This window comes from Oncorhynchus nerka, linkage group LG28 (assembly GCF_034236695.1).
Source record: "Oncorhynchus nerka isolate Pitt River linkage group LG28, Oner_Uvic_2.0, whole genome shotgun sequence".
Classification (NCBI taxonomy): Eukaryota; Metazoa; Chordata; class Actinopteri; order Salmoniformes; family Salmonidae; genus Oncorhynchus; species Oncorhynchus nerka.
In genome coordinates, this window is record NC_088423.1 from 76334407 (window position 1) to 76344696 (window position 10290).

Sequence of the window (10290 nt, forward strand, 5' to 3'; positions counted from 1 at the left end):
TCATCCCTTTTCCTCATTGTATATCACTTTCTTTTGCTCTTCCTGTCATTTTCCCCCCTCTATCTCCCTCTTCTCTTCGTTCAAAATGCCCTCTGCCCCTTTCTCAACCTCGCCATTGGTGAAAACCATTGGGCTTTGCTGACAGATCCACTTTGCGTGCCAAGACCTCTTATGCCCGGAGCACTCACTCCACTCCATCACTGAGCCGCATCACAGATACCCATTTTCACTTTGCCCTACCCTTGCCAATGAGCAGTACTGTATATGAGATGGATGAATGAATTGATGGCTAGATGGATGGTTTTATGGACCGACCTATGGATGGATTGATAGATGTCCATACCTGGGTTTACCCCAGTATGCAGACCGGTAGTTCATCTAAGAACCCAGAAAGCCCCAACCCCACTGGCTCTGTGGTGGAGAGCAGTCTCATTCCATCTCCCCTACGCCGCCAACCAGAGCTAAATCCAACCCACTGACAGCTGGCTCGCTGACCCAAGAAGCCTCTCCTAAACCCTTTTACATTATTATATGTTATCCTAATGGTAGCAGTCAGCATACTAAATAGCAGTATTGTGCCTGATAAACGATGGGCCTTTCAGCTGATATATGTGGCAGAGCCAAAAGTGAGGAGCGACGTTTTATTCCTGGCCATCAATCTGGCCCACAATCCCTGGTCCTGTAGGAGATGGTGTTAATTCATTTTAAAGGGACTCGGCAGGCTGGGGGGGGCTGAGGGGTGGTGATGGGCCCTCACCCCGTGATTGAGATCCCCAAAGCGGAGCTGCTTTATGGGCCTCTTAATTTAGAGTGTCAGGCACTGCCACAGACGCCTCGTCTGTGAATTAAAGGGGAGAAGATGAGCACTTGGGGCTGACCACAGCGGGAGAGATGGATTAGCAGCAGTAGGACAAGCTCACCTCGCCGTGTGTGTGTGTGTGTGTGTGTGTGTTTGACTCTCTCCACACATTCAAAACAAAACAGGCCCCCCCAAATAACAAGGCTTTAGGGCAGGCTGAGGGACTCAGACCATTGCAGGTGTATTCACTCCATGCCAGACCACTAAATTATTTATATTCACCATCCATCTTTGATTGGATGGGAAGTGTTGACATCCATATATCTTGTAGGTCATAGATATAAATGACAATGCGCAGACACGCATGTCCCTAGTGTCCCCTCGCACTCCATATGAGGAACAATAATCAATCTCTTGCTCTGACATCAAATCCCTGGCAATGGAACAAACCAGAAGCAGCTGAGAGACTCTGACTAAACAGTGGCACTGTAATATATATATATTACAAAACTGAACATTACCATCTTTTTGGGGGAGATTGATTAAAAAATCTTATTTTGAACAATTTATTTTTAGACTCATTCACTGCTCAAAAGTATCTGCTGAACTGATAAGCATCAATGTATGATTTCAATCAATCAGAGAGATAAATCCTCTGTGTTGTGCCTGCCGTGCTCCATTCTGTAAGAGACAGGCTTTCTCTCGGAATACAAACCAGATCCCCAATTTGTCAGGGACACAATGGCAACGCTGGCAGAGCCCATTTGCATCATTGTGTGTGCAACAAACAGAATTGCTTTCATCATTGATTATTGTCTTTTTGGAGAGATGAGGCGTCCCTGAAGAGGAGTTGAAACGGTTGGACATCAATCAGATCAGTAAATGTATCTTCCCTGACCTTTTCTTGTCATTAAAAGATATGCAGAACATATTGCCTTGGGCAATGAGTAAGTTCCTTGCTGTGAAATGGGATAACCAAAACTCCCAAGGAAAATATCTAAGCGGTAATACTACTCTATGACTAATCTTTTCCTGAAATTATTTTAGAAGAAGTCGAGGGAGCAATGTTATACTCTCAGTTGAATCAAAACAAAAAGTCCTCTACTGTACCAAAATTAACGACATGGTATCAATAGCTCTATGTTATCAATAGATGTTCAATCTAGAGGAAAAAGAAACGCACACCTATTTAGGCGAGGTGCTGGCTAGCGGAGTGGAACACTTGAAAATAAAGGAGAGCCGCACACTCTAGGAGCTCAGATCCAAAAATGTAATGTCCAACGATATACCCTGATAAAGACAGCTTACCTGTCAAAACGTTGGACATTACATTTTTGGATCTGAGTTCTTAGAGTGTGTGGCTCTCCTTTATTATCAATAGATGTTCAATTGTTATCTTATCATGTGTCTCCTAAAACGAGGGAAACAAGACTAATCTCTATTCAGCTGAAGTAAACACCAGTAATGGTGGTTATGTAAGACAAGAGGGACATGTTTATCCAACAACAGCCTTTCAAACATGCCGTCTCTGCCTGGCAACTGTACCGTTTAACCATTACCCCAGAAGAGTGTCACTGCAGTGTCACAAGCTGCATCACTTATCAGGGGTGTTTGCAGTACAGGATCAAAAGTCTTCATAGAATTGACTTAGCTTCACACAATGAAATATTGTGAAAGACAATTCAGTTACTTTTTAAATCATTGCACTCTGTGGATGCCCCTGCTGTTTGCTGCTTTGACCCAAAATGGAGACTTGTCAGTGTCATAATGTCATCGCCCACAATGCATTGGGTCACACCGCTTGTTTCACACCGCTTGTTTGAGCAGGGCAACTCGGGTCTAATTGAAGATGCATATCACACTGCAACAGTTGCATATTAACACAAAACCAGGGACCAATTGATCATTAGGCCGGCGATATGTAGTTTGCATAAAATGATTCCCCTTAAATAGTCTATGTTTGAGGTGACACAGGGTTTGCTCATCAATAATGCAAATGGGACATTAGGGCATTAACAGGCTGTCTATGGGAGTGAGGGAGCGCTGGTCTTCTGTAAGTTAATATCCAATACACCCTTCCATGCCAGAGAAAGGGAGAGGGGGAGACCTAGTCAGTTGAACAACTGAATGCATTCAACTGAAATGTGTCCTCCGCATTTAACCCGAAACCAGCAGGGGGGGCTGTCTTAAACGACATCCACATCATTGGGGCCAGGGGAGCAGTTGTTGTTTGTTAACTGCCTTGCTCAGGGGCAGAACGACAGATTTGAACCTGGTCGGCTCAGGGATTCGATCCAGCAACCTTTCGGTTACTGGCCCAACTAGATGCTATTTATACTTATTGGAGAGTTTTGTGCGCCATTTTGGGTAAACTGAAATGGTTGAGCTGATACAAAGGTCAGGACATACTCGGTATTGTTTACGCAAAGTTTAGGGAGGTTGTGATATCTGATAAACATTGAATTAAAGAAAATGTCTAAATTGGCCATTTTTATTTGTTTAAGTATACTTTTCCAAATTATATGCATTTTATTAACCTGTAAACTGATGTATTCTATGTAACATAAAGTGAATCATTTCTGAGGAAATGTTCCAAACAGGAGTCCAATAATTCTGAGTAGAATTCCCCAAGAAGACATGGAGTCAGGGCCTGTCTCAAACCTCATCCTCCATCTCGATCCATAAATGCTCCTGGCTGCCAGCTGCAACCTTGAGACACCTCAGCTCCCTCCACCCATCCCTCCCTCCATCCCTCCATCTTCACCTCCACTGGGTGTGCCAATAACGCGCAGAGAGAGAGAGTGGCAGGAAATGCCGTTTGCTAAAACGGTAGTGTCGTCTTAGCTCAGGGGAAGGGGACGTCAAACGTGATCCATCACTCCATTGATTCCCGCTGGAGGAAAGGATTCAAATCCGCAGCCCGAAATGGAGAGCAGCAGCAGCAGCCGCAAAATGTCCTCAACTCTCAGAGAGGGCTGGATGTATTCTTCAGGCTTTCTTTCACACTGGAAGAGTATGAGTATTAGAGGAAAAGAGGGGATAGTTTCACCTTCTCTTGCTCTTGGGCCTGTCATGTCTCTTGTTTGACTAATTAGCATCATGTGACTGCCTATACTGGAAGAGCAATGAGACCAGAGTAAAAACCCTGAGAGTGGATATGAAGAGCAGTGTCACCAAATACCATCTAGGATTTTTCAAACAGTCGCGCTCTATACAGTATCACATTTGCAATAACGCTGATTTATGGAAGGGGAAAGTGTGACAAACTCAATGGAAAACAATATGGATTCTCCAATTGAGTTTACATGACAGAAATAAGGAAAATTAAAGGAACAGTGCTAATTAAATCTCTTTTTCAGCTTCTGAAACCTGGGACAGAGCATACAGATATAAGGCAGCTAAATGAGAAAGAGGTAGGGAACAGTGAACGCTGTGTTTTTGATTGCGTTCGCTAATCTGTAGATTTGTTGAATCCTTCAGCAGTCCCATGCAGATAGGACAAACGGCATCAAAATCACAGCTGAACTATGTGATCAGTTACAGTGCATTCATGAAAGTATTCAGACCTCTTGACATTTTCCACATTGTTACGTTACAGCCTTAGTGTAAAATGTACTAAATCGTTTTTAAGATCTACACACAATACCCCATAATGACAAAGCAAAAACAGGATTTAGGACATTTTTGCAAATGTATTACTAATAAAAAACAAAAACATCACATTGACATAAGTATTCAGACCCTTTACGCAGTACTTTGTTGATGCACCTTTGGCAGCGATTACCGCCTTGAGTCATCTCGGGTATGACGCTACAAGCTTGGCACACCTGTATTTGGGGAGTTTCTCCGATTCATATCTGCAGATCCTCTCAAGCTCTTTCAGGTTGGATGGGGAGCGTCGCTGCACAGCTATTTTCAGGTCTTTCTGGAGATGTTCGATCGGGTTCAAGTCTGGGCTCTGGCTGGGCCACTCAAGGACATTGAGAGACTTGTCCTGAAGCCATCCTGCATTGTCTTGGCTGTGTGTTTAGGGTTGTTGTCCTGTTGGAGGGTGAACTTTCACCCCAGTCTGAGGTCCTGAGTACTCTGGAGCAGGTTTTCATCAAGGATCCCTTTGTACTTTGCTCCCTTCATCTTTCCCTCGATCCTGACTAGTGTCCCAGTCCCTGGCTCTGAAAAACATCCCCACATCATGATGCTGCCACCACCATGATTCACCGTAGAGATGGTGCCAGGTTTCCTCCAGACATGACGCTTGGCATTCAGACTAAAGAGTTCAATCTTGGTTTCATCATCTTTGTCATGGTCTGAGAGTCCTTTAGGTGCCTTTTAGCAAACTCCAAACGGCTGTCATGTGGCTTTTACTGAGGAGTGGCTTCTGTCTGGCCACTCTATCATAAAGGCCTGATTGGTGGAGTGCTGCAGAGATGGCTGTCCTTCTGGGAGGGTCTCCTATGAATGGCACACATACACAATCCATTTCTCAATTGTCTCAAGGCTTAAAAATCCTTATTTAACCTGCCTCCTCCACTTGATCTACACTGATTGAAGTGGATTTAACAGGTGACATCTATATGGGATCATAGCTTTCAGTTGGATTCACCAGGTCAGTCTATATCGTGGAAAGTTCAGGTGTTCCTAATGTTTTGTGCACTCAGTGTATGTGTCTTTGCTTAATCACCTTTGTATTTTTCACATTATATTTTTGCAATACAATGTTTGTATCTCTAAATACTGTGTTCCATTCTGTTAATGCTAGCGTTCTCAGAGAGAGAGGACTACTGGCTGTTGAAATACTGTACGTTATTATCAAACTAAGGAGCCTCTCTCATTAAGGCAAAGCGCTGGATTATCTCTCTCTCTCTATCTCTCTGCCTGTGTGTGTGAGAGAGAGAGGTTGCCAGAGTGTGTTCCTGTCATGCATGTCATTGCCTTTGAGAGGTGAAGCCTTATTTAACACAAGACAGATGGAGGTATTTGCTCATTTTTTAAGTACTCTTCAAAGTATTTTACTGTGTGTGCCCAACACCATGGTTGCTTCATCCTCCCCCGGAAACACTTTGACTCAGGACATCTAAATAGAAACAGAACATTTAAGATGATTATGTTGTGAGAGTTAACACTAATGAAGGTGTGTGTGTGCCTGTCTGTAGGGGTGCACATATGTTATGTGTATGGCAGCAGAGCAAAGAGCATGTGAAAGAGAGTTTATGCCAACACATTTCATTTCCATTAAAACAGACAGTTAGCGTTCTTGCATTACTCGCCAAAGTAAAGAGTGGAGGCTTAACTCAAACACCCTGTGTTGTCATTTCTACTGCAGGGACAAGCTTGTTTTCATTGTAAAAAGCAGTGGAACGGAACAGTCCTTAAATCACTTCAACCCAGTATTTATTAAGGAAAGAAGGCATACACATACATCTCAGCCACCTTTCAAACCCTAATTACAGGAGCAGGCTAATGCATATGCAGTGGAGGGCCCAGCTAACATATATAATCACAAGACCAACCCTGTTGATGTTCACTGGCTTTGGAGGTGGTCTCTATAATATTGGATTGATAGAAGGATACCAAGCCAGCGGTCCACACTGGAACATCCCATTACACGTGTGGTGTCTTAGCTCTTATTACTTAATTATATAATAAGAAAGACAAACAATTGAACTGGAGCTTCACATTTACTAAAACAAGTTAGTACCAGAATAACATAGAACAACACTACGCATGTCCACGGGTGCTCCATCCTTAAAGGGGACATCAGTAATTAACAGAACATAACAACATGCATCCCTGGGCGCCGATGACATGGACGATGATTAAGGCGGCCCCCCATGACCTCTCTGATTCAGAGGTGTTGGGTTAAATGCGGAAGACACATTTCAGTTGAATGCATTCAGTTGTACAACTGACTAAGTATCCCCTTTCCCTTTCTCCAGATACTCACATAGTAGCCTACACACACGAGCACGGATGCACACACACACACAGACACAGACACAGACACAGACACGCGGACATACTCACACACACACACACACACACACACACACACACACACACACACACACACACACACACACACACACACACACACACACACACACACACACACACACACACAGAACACACAGACACACGGACGTACTCACACACACACACACGCGCACCCACTAGTCATCCATAAACACTCAACAAAAGTATACACTTTGGCGAAACACTGCACACTGACTGAAGGGGAAGACTCTGTATGACCTAACTAGGGAAACAAACATTTTTTAAAGACTATTCATGCTTGTTTGTTTTGTTCATTACAATTTCATCTGATCAATATCGCTGTTGAATTTCAAGGAGAAATTAGGACTGGTTGAATAATATAGTGTCAAAGACAGTGTAACTTATATTGAAACGGTACTGATGATGTTCCAGTCAGTCTCCAGAGTGAGTCAGCCTGAGGAGAAGTGAAGAATAGGAAGGTCTAAGGAGCCTCTCTCTGGATCAATGGTGCTACTACACTGTTTCTGATTATATCTATGTGGACAATTGTCTGTGTAAAAATCATAGCTCTTTTGTCCCTGATTCTCTTGGCAGTAAGAATAACCTGGCACACGTCGAAACCTATCGCTCACTCACTCTACTCTCGCTCCCCTCCTCTGTCTCTCATTTCCCTCTCATCTCTTGTCTATCCCTCCCCTTCTCCCCACCCCCCTTCACTTCCCTTGTTCAAGCTGCCATCTCAGTTTGTAACCTGGCCCCAGTGGCCTGTTTGCCATTCTGCTCATTACCAAACACAGGAAGGTTTTTTGGAGTTCAAGACTACATATTGATCAGTCACAAGACCCTGATATCAACCTCTGTCTCTTGTGTTGGCCCAGTGTTAGCCAATCCTCCAACAAGGAACACAGCTATTGATCAAGATTCTAATTTACCTAGCAGATATACTCAGACAACCCCAATACAGCTCCAAAAATGCATGACCTTTTTTTGTTCTTCGCTAAGACAGTGTAGCATAATTTGAAACATATTTCATAAAATCATTACACATAATAAGGCCTTGACCAATACATTTTTAGATAGCAAAGTTTTACAAATAAAAAGTGTCAGAAATGAAAAATGTAGGCATTCACCAAGAGAACTAGTGGGTGCCCCACCTCCACCCGGCATGCCACGATGCTCTAACTCTGCCATCCTCCTCTGAATGCCAGCACACCAGGGGTCTCGTTAGCCCTCTATTACAGATGTGACGAGCCTCCCATAATGGGCCAATTATCCCAAAACTCTAAATTTCACTCCAAAGGAAAACGACTGTGTAGTGATTAATGGGGAACACTTTAGGGGGAAGAGTAACACAACGCTGCTGGATGGGGAAGAAATATGTATCAGTCAGCCACCACTACAGATGCTTCCTCCCTTCTGACAACTGCAATTCATTTGAGATGCTATTAACATGCATAATTATGCTAATCAAGTGGTAATTAAGTGCCAATTCATCAGAGACGGTTTTCTTGTGTGTATTTTTCTGGAAAACGTTTAGTTTGTTGTTGTTTACGTCCTCTATTTCCTTTCACAATATTGTCTAAGTGTTGTGTTCACGTTACATCCACTGTATCAGCCCTCTGCTCCATGTCTCCTCTCATATCGGACTGTACACATCATCGCAACCAACATTCACAATCAACCTTAACACTTTTCAAGAGAAGGCCTCAAAGAGAAAGTAGCCTATGATGATCAATATAAAAGGAACTGTTCCTACATAATTTACCCAAACTAAACATAGCTTTTTATTGCCAAGCTGCCAGCAGCGACTTTGGGTACATACTGTTTGTTACAAAGATATTAAACCGACCATGTTTGATACAGCCGTGTTCTTAATTAATCCTCCATACAGTCGGTCCACTACTAGCTTCACCCCTAATTAATGACTCGCTCACTTTCCAAAATCTGATATAGGCCTACTTCATCCATAATGGCATCCATCACACTTCTCTACATGGATATCACTGGGAGTGAAATAATCCCTCTCTACAGCCCGTTGACTGTGACTGGTAGTCTAATCATGCTGGGTCTGTCTTAAAGTAGCTACACTATATAAGACCATAGGTTTGTAGAAATCTGATCTCTCTCACTCGGTCTCTCTGTCACTCTCTCTCTCTCTTTGTCTTTTTCTCTCTCTCTCTCTGAACAGCTCAGAGGGCATTGAACATTGGCCAGGAAATCCAACAAATATCTCTGAACCTCAATGCCACCCTACGCATGGCTTGAGTGGTCTGACAGAGACACTAAAAGCTTTTTGGATTTACAAAGGATAAACCTTTTAAGTACCCTTTTTGGTTCCAGGTAGAACCCTTTTGGTTCAATGTAGAACCCTTTTGGTGTCCACGTAGAACCTTTTCCACAGATGGCTCTACATGGAACCCAAAAGGGTTGTACCTAGAACTAAAAAGGGTTCTCCTATGGGGACAGCCAAAGAAGCTTTATGGAACATCTATTTCTAAGAGTGTAGGCTATGCCTACTATCGTTATGTGCATGCTTACTCCAGTGACCCAATTTGGTATACAAACTTCATACAAAATAACAATATTAAAAATACTACAAATATAGTTTGTTTTTTTGTCTACAATACAACTTGTATCTATTTGTGTGTCCTAGTAGTTTGTGTCGGTCAGTGCACTATGACATAGGAAAACACATATGAAACATAATTTGCTGTGGCATCCCTCTGTCCAGTTTCACCCTGAGAGTCAGACAGGTGTTCTCATTGGACATGAAGGTCTCTGAAGATTGATGTCACTCTTGATCACCACTAACTCTGGCCTGGGGTTATGAAACTGCTAGTTTCCCACCAACATGGGATCTCTTTGGAGTTTCAGCACTTTTAGGATGTTTTTGGCAGCTTCAACAACCTCCAACGCTACATCAAGATGGACAGAGTCTCACAACAAGGGGCACCATTTCTCTTTCCCTGCCTTTCGCTGTCTCTCTCTCTCTCTCTCTCTCTCTCTCTCCCTGCCTTTCGCTGTCTCTCTCTCTCTCTCTCTCTTTCCTGTCATTTCTAAAAACAAAACTAAAACACTGTATTAGAGTTTCTAAAATGACCGAAGTGTACTAGCGGGCAGCCGTTTATAGTTTTTATCATTTAAAGGCGACATGGAAGTAGTGCAAAAGCATTTCGCAAAGTCCCGAAATTACCATAAACCTCATTATAAACTGGCATTGTTATTTCTTTGGTAGCTTGTCATCCACAATGTGCGTTATGAAGAGGCAACTATTTATGTATTGCTCAATTTACTTCACTCTAATTAAAGAATTGTCTCTTCATATCACACATTGTTGAAGAAAAGTTTCAAATTAATTCATACTGCGAGAATATTAATTTTTACGGTATTGTTAGTTCTTTCTACAATGCTTTTTCATTACAGAAATGGAAATGTGGCCCTAAATCTTTGTTTCCAAAATGTATGGACATTGATTTAATTCTGCATCCTTAAATACT